This window comes from Muscardinus avellanarius, assembly GCF_963383645.1.
Source record: "Muscardinus avellanarius genome assembly, chromosome: 1".
Lineage (NCBI taxonomy): Eukaryota > Metazoa > Chordata > Mammalia > Rodentia > Gliridae > Muscardinus > Muscardinus avellanarius.
In genome coordinates, this window is record NC_137786.1 from 106617942 (window position 1) to 106631226 (window position 13285).

Here is a 13285-nt window from a genome sequence, read left to right on the forward strand (position 1 = left end):
TCACAAAAAAATAGAAAAAATAGTTATTTCTTTAACAGAACTATAGGTGTTTTTCACCACAGTGATCTTATCTGACTTCTGATTTTCTTACAATGAATATCCATCTATACAACTCAATATGGATTACAACTCAATATAGATTACATATTCATATAAAGAAGTTAAGTCTAGTTTGAGAGTATGTCTCCAAGACAGTGAAGTTACATTTTTAAGACTTAGGAATAAATTCAACCAAGGAAATACAAGCCTCATGCATGAAAACTAGAAAAAATTTATAAAAGGCATTAAAGAAGAAATAAATAGAAAGACATTTAGTGTTCATGGCATAGAAGTCTTAATATTGTTAAACTGTTAATACTATCCAAAGCAGCCTACAAATTCAGCATTCCCTCCATTGAAATCCTGATGGTATTTTGATAAAAATACCATGGACCTACAAAAAAATCTAGACTAGCCAAACTAATTTTGTGAAAGAGCAAACCTGGAAACATTTATTAATTTAAAAAATATGCAGAATATAATAAATCAATATGGTCCTGCATAAATATAGGCATATATGCCACTGGAAGAGAATAGAGTTCAGATATAAATCCATGCATATATGGTTAACTGATATTTCACAAGAATGACAAGAATACACAATGAGGAAAAGGGTAATCTTTTCAATAAATGGTATTGGGAAAACTGGATATCTATATGCAAAAGAATGAAATTTGACCCATTTCTTACATGCCACAAACAAAAATCAACTCAAAATAGATTAAAGATGTAAACATCAGACCACAATTTGTAACACTCCTAGAAAACAGGGGGGTAAATCTTCTTGATATTGGTCTTGGCAATGCTTTCTTGGATGTGGTTCTGAAAATACAAGCAACCAAAGGAAAAATAGAACAATCAGTTGACACTAAAAGAAATGATCACAAAGTGAAAAGATAACCTACATATTGGGAGGAAGTATCTGCAAAACATTTATCTGATAAGGCATTAATACCCCAAATCTCTAATAAACTCTCACAACTCAATGGCAAGAAATTAATACACCAATTTAAAAATGGACAAAGGGCCTGAATAGATATTTCTTCTAGGAAGGCACATAAATTGCTACAAGATATATAAAAAGATGCTCAAAACTAATAATAATCAGGGGATTATAAATCATAACAAGTAGTAGAAATCACCTAACACCTATTAAGAGCAGCTGTTCTAAAATGAAAAGAAATAGTTGATATTGGCAAGGATTTGGGGAAATTGCAATTCTTGCACCTGGTTGATAGGAATGTAAAGTGTGCAACGGTTATAGAAAACTGAATTTTCCTTAGAAATTAAAAACAGAACAACCATATGATCCAGAAATACCACTTCTCAGCATATATACAAAATATTGGAATCGGGATCTCAGATATTTGTACTCTTGCATTCATTGCACATTATTCATAATATCCAACATACAAAGGCAACACCAATATTCATAAATAAATTAATACAGGAAATATGGTATATACATACAGTGGAATTATCTGGTCTTGAAAGAAGGAGGAAATTCTACCATTTTAGAAAAGCTGTGTATGTCTGGAGTATGTTATGCTAAGTGAAAAAGCCAGCAATAGAAAAACACTGCATGATCACTTAAATGAGGAGTCTAAAAGAGTAAACTTACGAAGCAGAATAAAACTCAAAAACAGAATAGAACAGAATAGAATTCCTTGTGGTTGCCAGGGATTGAGGAGAGGGTAACATAAGGACTCAAAAAATTCGGTTATGAGCGATGAGTAAGTTTCAGAAGCTGCTGTAAAGCATAAAATTATAGTTAACAATATAGTGTCTTAATATTTAACATGTACTTAGAGGGAAGACCCAACATTTTGTGTGTTTTTTATCACAAAACATTAAAAAGTAACACAAGAAGGATTCTGGAGGTGGTAGAATGTTTATTACTTTGGACAATGTATGGTATTACAGATGTATGCATATATCCAGACTCATTTTTCAAACTATACATATTTGGTATTGTGTGTTGAACCCAGGGGCATTCTTCTTCTGCTCTATATGCCCAGACCTTTTTTATTTTTGGTTTGAAACAGGATCTTATTAAGTTTATGAGACTGGACTCAAACCTACCAACTTCTTCTCTCAGACTCCCAAGACTGGGATTGGAGGTATGACACCACACCCAGTTGCTCTTGAGATCATGTATTTATATATATAGTGTTTTTAACTTGGATGTATATTTAGAAGAGTATCTTAGAGTAACCTTATTCTATTCACTCTTCAATTCTATCAAAGTCAAGTCATAAATCCCAGTTAAAGAAAAAAACAATTCTTTAATGCAGGACAGTGAGTTTATTAAAATTATTTTTTATTCTCAAATATATACCTGGGATAGGTGACACAGGAGGACAGGGTAGGCCAACTGCTGGTTCGTGTGTGTGTGTGTGTGTGTGTGTGTGTGTGTGTGTGTGTGTGTGAGTTGTGGACCAGGTTGCCCCACAGGATTCAACTTTGACCCTGCTGATTCTGCATCTTTAAGAGATAATAGCTGAGAGGGAGAGATTAATTATATGTTTGAAAGGACAATTCAGTGCTGTAACAAGGACTGAAGCACAAGTTTCACTTTTATTGGAAGCTCTATTAAAATCAAACTTTAATCACAAATTGTGAGATAGAACACAGGCAGTTAGGAGCTGCTAAAATATTAACGTTTCTATTGAAACAGAAATCCAGGCACTTTATTATTCTCATGACCAACTCTGGGAATTCATAATTAAGTCTTTCAGTTTGATTTATTTAGACTCTGAGCAAACTTTCAAAGTGAGTTTGAGAGACTTTGAACTTGGAACATGAATGTATTGCATTTCCCGAGGCAATTGGGAACCATTTCATCACTTCGACATCCTGGCTCAGAAACAGGTATTCTGAAAAACTCCTCTTGAGCATCCTTACTCATTAGCTGCAAGAAGGACCTCAGACATCTCCTTTAGCTGTGTGAATATTCAAGAGGGAGACAGCAGAAAAGATGTTGTAGTGAGCAGTGAAAATGTATTAGTCACAGCATATTAATTTCTCTTGGTCTGTTCTATTTAGAACTACAAATAGACACTTCCATCTTATCTCCCATCTAAGTATTTAACTGGTTCTAAATATTTTCCCATTGGCCAGAATGCGTGGAAAAATGTGCCCCTTCCTCCACATTAAAAAAGCAACAACTCTTTAATCTTCTATGAAGTACTTTGGTATTGAGAAACATTGGATCTAGCATATCCTGAGACTAAACATGTGACATATTCTCAGGATAATCTGGGTTTGAACATATTATCTAAAATTCATTCCATTTTAAGGGATGATGAATCGAAAGAGATGATGCCTAGATGGAACAGAATCAGTCAAGAGTGACAATTTGTCCAGTGACACAAAGTAATCTTGTGGCAGAGGAAGGGACTATTAATAACACAGAAAATAGGCCTGATTAATGTTAAAATAGAAAGATGGGGGTGAGGAAGGGAGGGAGGGGGAGTAGATAGGAGAAAGAGAAAGGGAGAAGGAAGACAGGAGGAAGCGAGGAGGAGAGAAGAGAAAACCCTTTGCTAGAGGAAAGTAGAGTGTCCAAATTTAAAAATATAAGATTTATTCTGGCATATCTACTTTTAGGACTTGAAAATGACCAGCTGACCTTGATCATTTGCCAAATTAGCTGAAAATATGGACCAAAATGAGACAGAGGTTTTCATTGCTATGAAGAAAGAACATAAAGACTGAGTGAGGAGAAGAAAGAAAAAAAGAAAGAGAGAGAAAGAGGGGAGAGAGAGAGAGAGAGAGAAAGAGAGAGAGAGAGAGAGAGAGAGAGAGAGAGAGACAGAGAGAGAGAGAGAGAGACAGAGAGAGACAGAGAGAGACAGAGACAGAGAATTCCTTGGACTTTCCCCCACATGTTTACATCTGTGGATGACTACATGACTCTTCTCTGCAGTTCTGGGTGCTTCCCAGCCCAATATCTGAGTGATAGTACAGGCTGCCTACAGTATGCCTCACCAGTCATAGCTTCATAGCTGAGATGGGAGAATCTACTGGTAAAATCATTTAGTGCTGCAACAGGTGGACAACAGTGGAGGGGTGCCTGGAGGGAAGTGAGGGTTGTGCTAAAAGCAAAGGTCTGTGGTCCTTCTAGCCTCTTCTTTCCTGCTGATAGTGCTAACTGCCTCTCCTCTCTGCATTGTTGGGGCAGTGATCTCTATTTGGAATAGATCCTGGGTATCTCCACACCCTTGCATCACTGACCATTGGTGCTTATCTCCTCCCTGAGGCCCCCTGTGCCCCTGGTCATCTTCGATGCACTAGAGTCCTCTGCTGAAGTGACCCCATCAGCCTGCTTGAACTTCCTATTTTGATCAACTTTCCTGCAATCAAAAGCAATCTTTTTAGCTATGTGTGTTGGTACACACTTGTAATTCCAGTACTTAGAAGGCTGAGACAGAAGGATTGCAGGTTCGTAGCCAGCCTTAGCAACTTAGAGAGAACCTGTTTCAAATTAAAACAGGTACATAACATTATTTAAACTGGTATCTTCATTACGTTTTTACCGTGTCTTTTTCATTCCCTAAATCAACTACATTGGAATCTCTAGTCTTTTATCTAAATTCTCTTTTTCCCAATTTTTCTCTAGATTTCACATATAAGAGAAAGCATACAACTATTGGATTCCTGATGGTGGCCAGGCTAGGCCAGATACAGTCAGTACATTTTGGGGCTGAGACAATGGTGGTATGAAGGTAGATTAATATCTCCAATTTCTTTTAAGGAGAAAGTTAGAACAACATTTTTCTGACCAGTGTTTCAGCCCTGCTGAAGAAATCAACAGTGAATAAAGAGTCTTCAAATACACACAGGGGTATGCCGGCTCTGTGGTCATCTCAGATCCTTGTCCTGTGCACTATTTTGTTGCATAATGCAGAATTCAGGAGGCTACTCATCAAAACAGTCTTTAGCCCTTTTTTAGTAATCAGTTTATGCAGAATCATCCAAATCATTCATAAAATCAAAGCATTTAAAAAACCCAGAGCAGGTACATTAACTTTATTTTATTTTGTCACAGGCACATGGTATAATTTTATTGTGCATTCTAGAAAAGTACCTGTGAGTGAGCCCTATTTCTGAAATATAAATGTCAAATCTGGAAAATATTTCCTCATAAAAGCAATGTAAAAGTTTGTGATTAGATTCCTAATTGGACATTAGAAATATTTTTTAAAATATTATAGCTTTTATGGAAAGATCTTAACTTTCCATCTACATCTTATATTTAAACTTTCTTATGGTTAATAAGTTGGATGAAGATAGGATTAGCTGAGTCTGCAGTGGGGTGTAAGGAGTGGAGATTGGAGGATGCATGGACTATGATGTTTGGAGCAGGAGGGCAAAGGATAACATCTTAGAAGATGAGCAATAGGGTAAAGGAATATTTTCGGGTAGGACTGGCAATGTTTAGAGAAATCAGTTAATCACTGAAATGATTTTGATCATCTGTGTTTTTTAAGAAGGGATTTCCATAAATTGGGAATGAGTCAGTATGAGAATGACTGAAAATAGCTTTAATTCACCAGGCAAAATTATCATGATTCTTAGACCATATCTGATTCTTCTGCACCAGAACCACAGAAATGAATATTGTGACCAGTATTTGAAGTGCTAAAAATTAAAACATGATTTAAAGAAAGAAAGCTATTACTATGTATTATACTATGCTATTTTAAAATTGTAACAAATCTGCATAATCTTTACCTGTAGCTATTGGTATATGATATACATGCCTTCCTCATATAATAGAAACAAGAATATAATTTTGGATCTTATACTTTGTCTTTAAGTATAATAGGCATCCTTTAACTATTTTTTTTTTGCTTTTTGTGGTTTATATTACCTCAAGTCAACCACAGTCCAAAATTAGTAAGTGAAAAACTAGAGAAATAAGCAATTCATAAGTTTTAAATTGCACACAGTCCTGGGCATGATAAAATCTCACACCATCCTGTTCAATTACACCTTGGATGTAAATCATTCTTTTATCTAGTGTAACCATACTGTATACCCTACCTTCTCATTAGTCACTTAGTAGCAATCTTCATTATCACATCAACTGTAGCATTATCACAGTTCTTGTGTTCAAGTATTTTACTTATTAAATCCATTTTACTTATTAATGGCTTCAAACCCTGTTTTTTTATTATTTATTGTTTTTAATATCTTATTTTACCTAATTTGTAAATTAAAATTTATCATAGGTATGCATATATAAGAAAAATCCATATTATCTGTATAGTATAGATAGGGTCTGGTACAATATGTGGTTTTAGACTTCTACTGATTAAATATAAATCTTTATATTTAATATTTTATATTGTCTTGTCTCTTCCTTCTACATAAAAACTGTAACTTTATTGGAGGTTTGAGCAATAGGGATACCATGAGAACATCATATTATTTTTAACATTTTAGTGAATATTTTAACTTAAAATATGTAAGAAAATAATACCTGTGTGTGTGTGTGTGTGTGTGTGTGTGTGTGTGTGTGTTTTATAGAGGATTGAACCCAGGGGTGTTTTATCTCCAAGCTACATCACCAGCCCTGTTTTACTTTTTATTTGAAGAGAGCATCTCACTAAGTTGCTGAAGCTGGCCTCACACCTGCAATACTCTTGTCTCAGCCTCCCAAGTACTGGGATTACATGCGTGGATTACCATGCCTGGATCACATCACTTTTCTAAACTAAAATCCTTTATAAGAATAATAAAAAATACAAAATAAACAGATAAAAAATATCCACACACACCTGTCTCTAAGCTCACTATGTATTTCTTTTTTTTGTACTCTCTGACTTACTGAATTATTCTGTCCTCTCTTTGTTTCCTACACAAACACACACACACACACACACACACACACACACACATCAGATTTATCCCAGACTAGACTCATTAGGAACATATTATAAAGCAATTTGAATATCAAACTTCCTCTGTCCATTTTTCATTCAGTTGAGGAAAGTAAATTGCTATAGTCTGCCATTTTCTATTCATTTCCTTAATGCATGATTCAATGACTTCATTCAACTGGTGAATGTGCTTTTGACTGATAAATTTATATTTGAGTAGATCTAGGCTTTTTAATTCATTTTGACAACACTGTAATTTTTCTCTTGTTTTCTTTTTATTTTAGAGTGGCACATAATAATTGAACAAAGGAAACACTATCTTTGAGACTGTGTCATTACCTCTTGGTTTTTATTTCCTAGTGGGTATAAAAAATAACAAAATAATTAATTAAATCTTTACGTAATGACTATAAAGATGAGTATTTGAAAAGATAGATCCCTTACTGTCTTTCCCTTAATGTTGCCATACCTTACGTTGTATAGATTATCCTCCCTGAGAAATAGTAAGGATCTACAAAAGGGGGAATGCAGCAATTTCCTAAATATAACACCCACATAGTCGTCAACAGAAGATGAAGTTCAACTAAGGTAACTGAGGAAACAAAATAAGCTATACTTGGCTGAAAGTCGGACTTTGAAGATCAATAATAATTACTGGATGATACATATTTACATATAATAAATACTTAGTGAATCTGTGATCAGGTAGCTTAACCAATTAAAACATTTTCATCTTTTTTCTCCCTCAAATGCCGGGGTGTGGCCCTTGCATGTCCAACACTTTGCTGTTCAGGTAGGGGATGAATAAGCATGCTCCCTGCTGGTGGAAAGTCTGGTGTCTTATGCAGGGACCATTTACCGTACAATGATGAGCTTCCAGGAGAAAGGTGCCCCAGGTGAATGTGAAGGTAAGGAAGAGGTCACAGATTCAGCCTCCAAGTGTCTTGAAGTTGGGCAAAGACACCTCGAGAAAAAGTAAGCTGATTCTTCATTGGTGAGTTACACAGGAAAGCACAGATACCTGCAGAAAGAGTAAGCTGAATCTTCATTAAGGACTTACCCAGGCAGACAGGGAAGAGCAAAAGGCATTTTAAGCAAAAAGAACGACCCAAATAAAGTCAACAAAGCAAGAATACCAATATGCAAACAGTAAGGGATAATATAGCATGTGGAGGGAGATATGATTAATGAGAGAATAAACTATTCATCAAAAGTCTCCTCTCTCCTTCTAAGGAAACTAATCCAGCATCAATGAGACAAAAGTGAAGACTGACAACAACAATGATTATAATTCCAAGCATGTGAATTCTATCTCAAATATGCATGTCATGATGTTATTATTTTTCAGGATGTCTCAATAACATTCATTTGACATAACGAAACTAGCATGGTGTAAGTAAGCCAATAATATTGTCAAATTAGAAGTTAAAAGTGTAGAGATTTTAGAAATTTAGCCAAAGCTGTATAACTTCTTAATACCAGACTGGGCCTGGGAAGTAGGTCTTATACCATGCCTAGTAAAACTGCTCTTTGGTGCAAAACAAGTAAGTTTGCTCAAGGCTTTTGCTACAAATCCAGGACAGCCATCTCACAAGTGAGATGCTCAGAGGGCCTGCCATTTCAAAGAAAGGGTAGAGTAAGACAAACCCGAGCCCACTAATAAGGGAAAGCTCCTACTGTTTGTACAAAGCTATTCTCTTAGAAAGAGGCAGAATCGGGAATAATCCATAAGAAATTTCTAAGTTAGTAATAATCATAGGAAGCCTTGGTACCAACAACACATATGTTTAGTTAAGTGGTTATCAGAGGTTGAGAACCAAGCAGAGAATGTTGGGTTTATTCTCAAACAACCCCATGGGGCAGGTTCTGCAGTTGCCCCCAGGTTACAGGTGAGCCGACTGAAGTGTGGTAGCTCATGCATATCACCTAGGTGATCAGCAGCAGATGTGCAAGCAGTTCATTAGGAGGTTCATCTAACCCCATGATGCACAGTGCTTTCTCTTCACCTTCATGCATATCTGCCTGTCCTGTGTATTGACACTTGAGTTACACAGCACCTGTACACGCTGTTTGTGTATTGTTAGTGTTTAATAAGCCATATGGATACTTCTTCCCCTTTTCCAAAAATTCAGATGCAGAAGCAGCTATTCTACATATAAAGGGACTCCATCCAGAATGTTTACTAATTACTCTCTAGTCCTGCTGCTTAAAAGCAAACAAAAAGAGAAGCCAAATATCTTAGACCCTAATGGAACTTGGTCTACTATTTGCTTGCTGACTCGGCTTGAGCAACTGGGCTGTCAAAGAAATCCATTAGAAACTCTCTCCCTTGAATAAAAATCTAGTATACAAACCAGGAAAATGACACCAAGTTGAATGCAATGAAAGCCTGTTGGTTTTCAGTAGGGTCTGAACTTCAGGTTTTCCTCCTGTTCCTAAGAACCCAGCAGGGCACAGGGATGTCTTGTTGCATTTCAATGTGTTTGCAGCTATTTTCTCTCTCCCTGTTGTAGAGAACACACAATCAGGTATTAAGATGTGACAGGATGATGAAAATGAGAGAGTGAAGACGGCACATGGGGAGGCAGTAATTAACCAGAATGCATATTTATCATAGTCTGTCATTGTTTACAAACAATATAATGATTCCTGATTGTAGAATTGAACTCCAGGCTCCAGTTTGTGAAGTCAATCAAACAACCCCAGCAGGTGCAGATCAGCAAAAGGACTAACCAAGTAAGTGCTTGGTATGCAGGAGTTGGAGACAGCAAGATCACCTTCCATCAAAAAGGGATTCTTGCTGAAGGTGTAAATCACTGGGATATTGGGATGGCTAACCCATAAGCCTCGTTTTCCCCATCTGTAACAGGGAACACAGTAACCTACAATAGATAGTCCCTGCCTTTATCTTCACTCCTAGAGACCACCATCTATTCTTGCCCAGATGTCTGCAATGGGCTCCTAACTGACCTTCCTACCTATCCATCAACTATCATCCAAACCGAGAGGAAGTTTGTAATCAGTCAAATAATTCATTCAATCCCACCAGTGAATCCATCCCTTTTTTCCCCTGCATATAATTCTGCCTATTTACTGGAGCCTTTGCAATCTTGTATAATATGATTCCTGTTTTTCTTTTAACTTCATCTTCTGGTATCATTCATTTTTTACCACATTAAAGCCATGCAGTTTTTTTTTTTCTTCTTCCTTGAGCCTCAGGACCTTTACATCTGCTGTTACTTTTGCCAGTAATTCCTAGGCTCACTTTTTTTTTTTCTTACATCTGGTTCTACCTTGAATATTTATTTCCCTTGTGACAGTCCACCTGACAATTAACTGAGTCCCCTCACCCCCAGTTCATGCCATCACACTATTCTTTTTTATTTTTCACATCCCTCAGTACTACATAAAATTTTATTTTTCACTTGTTTAACTTTTTCACTAGAATGTAAACTCCCTATAGCCAGCCATGGGTCTGTTGTCTGTGGAGTGTTTGGCAAAGAGCAATCAAATACAACTCGAGTGTCCAGTGAATGGTGTGAGGTCATGTGAGGTGTGACCGTGGAGACAGCTCTATAATCTGTGAAGTGCTCTGCAGATACCAGGTGCTCTCACTTCTCATCTCCTGCCAAGTTGTGGCTCTTTTCAAATCTTCGTTAAAGGGAAATGAGCATAATTTCCAGCCAGGAAATCTCTTTCAAATGGTAACTTTTCAGGAGTTTCTAACTTATCATCTAATAAAAGACATATTTAGTGCATGGATAAAGTGAAATTGCTTACTAAAAATAAAATGTAGGCTTTCCTGCATTCATCTTGCTGAGTTCAGTTTTGTTTTTCATGATGTTGTCCTATATAGCTGGATGGACATACAGGACACAGAATTATTGAAACAAGGGTCTTTATGGAGTTCCAGGGGAAGCATGGAATGGGGGAGTTTGACACAGTGCTTAGGAGGCAAGAGATGGGTTTACCCACTCAGATGTTCTTCATACTGCCACTAATTCCTCCTCCCATGGCTACCCCAGCCTCTTTCTCATCGCAGGCTGCCTGCCTCAGAGGAGGACTAGCTGCCCAAGCCACGAATGCCTGGGAGCACTCTTTACATCTTTCTCCCCCTCTTCCCCGTCTGTGTCCTTTGACTCATGGGCAGCTCTGAAGCCTGGCTGGTTCTGTCCACTTTAGTACCAGTAGCTTATGCAATCATCCCTCTCACCTAGATTATTTCAACGGCCTCCTCGCTGGTTTCTCACTCGTCTGTCCTTTATCACGGCTGTTTATTCTGCACCCTTTTAAGCATGCTGATGATCTGATCACTCTCCAGCAACTCCCCACATTCCCTTTATCAGGGTCCCAAGACCTCTGTGATCTAGCTCTGCTATCTCTCACCTTTGCTACTTGTCACTACTCTTCACCCATACTGGCAGCCACCAGTGAACTGCTCTCAGATCCCCAAATGCAAGGCACTTTTACTCACCATTGGCTATAAAAAATGATTTTTTTCTTTTTATATTTTAGTCTTTATGGGTCTTTTATCCTTAACTAAAGCCTCTTTATTTTTCAATATTGTCTAAAGCCAGATTTCTCCTGGCCACTTCCTGCAGGAAGACTGCCAGGACTTCCCCTCCTCCCCAAAGTCACACTGTGTACCCTGGTGCTGTAGTCTTGAGACTCACATTTTATTTTCCTGAAATACTCTTCTGGTCCCCATCTTCTTGAGAACTGACTCAGCGCCTGTGGCCTGCCCTGGCATCTCTTCTTTTCTCTGTTTCTCTTCCATTTCTATCTCCTCCTTTGTTTCCTTCGCTGTCTCCTATCTGCTGCCTTCATCTCGACTCTCTTGGTAGTGTTCAGACACCTTTGCCTTCAGGTTTTCACAGATCCCTTCTTACCCTCCTCTCTTCCCTTTGTTCTAAATAGGTCTTCAGGTGCCATCCCTCGAGGCCACAGGAATCAACATTACGGCTTCTAGATTGAATGATTTAGTATCTGCTAACTCAATGTGAGGAAAATATTGCCCAACTCTGGGGAATTTAAACACAACTAAAGCCCCTCTTTCAGAATATTTTGTTCTTACAGTCAGTGGGATGTGATGAGGAAGAGAATGTTCTTTGCCTTATTGAAATGGAAGAGAAGTAAATAGAAAGATCCAACCTCTACAACGATTCCCCTTCTAGAAGCCTTCTCACTGGTCCATTTTTAATTAAAAAAGACTTTCCCTATCTATTTTTCAGATACTAACAACTAAAAGTATGTTATCAAGAGTTTAATCATTAATACAGAAAAAACAAAATATTTAATAAATGGAGAACAATGTAGAATTTGAATATCTCCCAATCTAACCTCCCCATTGTTATCACAGTGTCATGCTATTTATTTTTCTCTGTCTGGTCTGAAAATTATTAGTGTTAATTATCTTGACAGTGCTTCTTTGACTTCATTGCTGATGGGATATATCTGTCAAACAACATAAAAGACAATTTTGAGTGAATTAACCCCTGAGGTAATGGTGGGCTCCATGCTTGAAAACTATTTCTCCCCATTGGAGGGTATCAGGCAAAATATTATAAAGTCATGTGTTTGTGTGTAATAATATGACTTAACAACAGGTAAAGCTTATATAAATGGACTGCAGTCACAATGCTCAATCCATCACCTGTTTCAGAAAGTATTGTCAGTCACTGCTGATCTAATATAGCAAGCTTTGTCCCAGGGAGCCAAGAGGAGGACGATTCCTGTATTAATTGATACGTTCCCTAAATATTATCAGTCTATGCAAATGGGATCAATTCATTGATAGTCCACCCATAATGTAGGTGCAAAATAGAGACACTGGTTAAGTAATATGAAGGAGAGTTTTGAGTAGACTCTATATTGAAATAAAGTAGAAGAACCAAAGATTATTTATATGGTTATCTTCATTTAAACTTTCTTTTTTGTGTGTATGTGTGATACTGGGATTGAACCAAGGACCATTCTACCTCTGAGATACATTATGAGATTATATATATATATATATATACTGAGGTTACAAGTGTGAGCCACCACACCTAGCTTCAATTTTCTTTTACATATTCACACTGTGATCAATGTTAATTAACCATGCCAAGTAAGATATAAAAAGTAACCAATTATTTTTAAATAACAATTAGTTAGTGGGCATTAAACATATTCTAGGCTCTGTACTCATGCTGTGAATAGATTATATCACTCACTTCCCATTCTCATACTGGAAGAGTATTATAATTTTCAACATTTTTCAAATGAAGAAATGGCATGTCCCAGCAAAGCTGTGTTCTTTTCCTATTTCTCTGAGTCAAAGCACATATTCTGACCTACTGGGCACCTGCCTGTCCTCTATG

At 37.0% G+C, this 13285-nt stretch overlaps 1 protein-coding gene across 1 annotated transcript in view; it reads left to right on the top strand.

Annotated features, from left to right (window-relative positions):
* KCTD16 (potassium channel tetramerization domain containing 16) overlaps window positions 1–13285 on the top strand; it is a gene marked incomplete at both ends in the record, with an annotated part of 274828 nt that overhangs the window by 251258 nt on the left and 10285 nt on the right. The window lies entirely within an intron of this gene.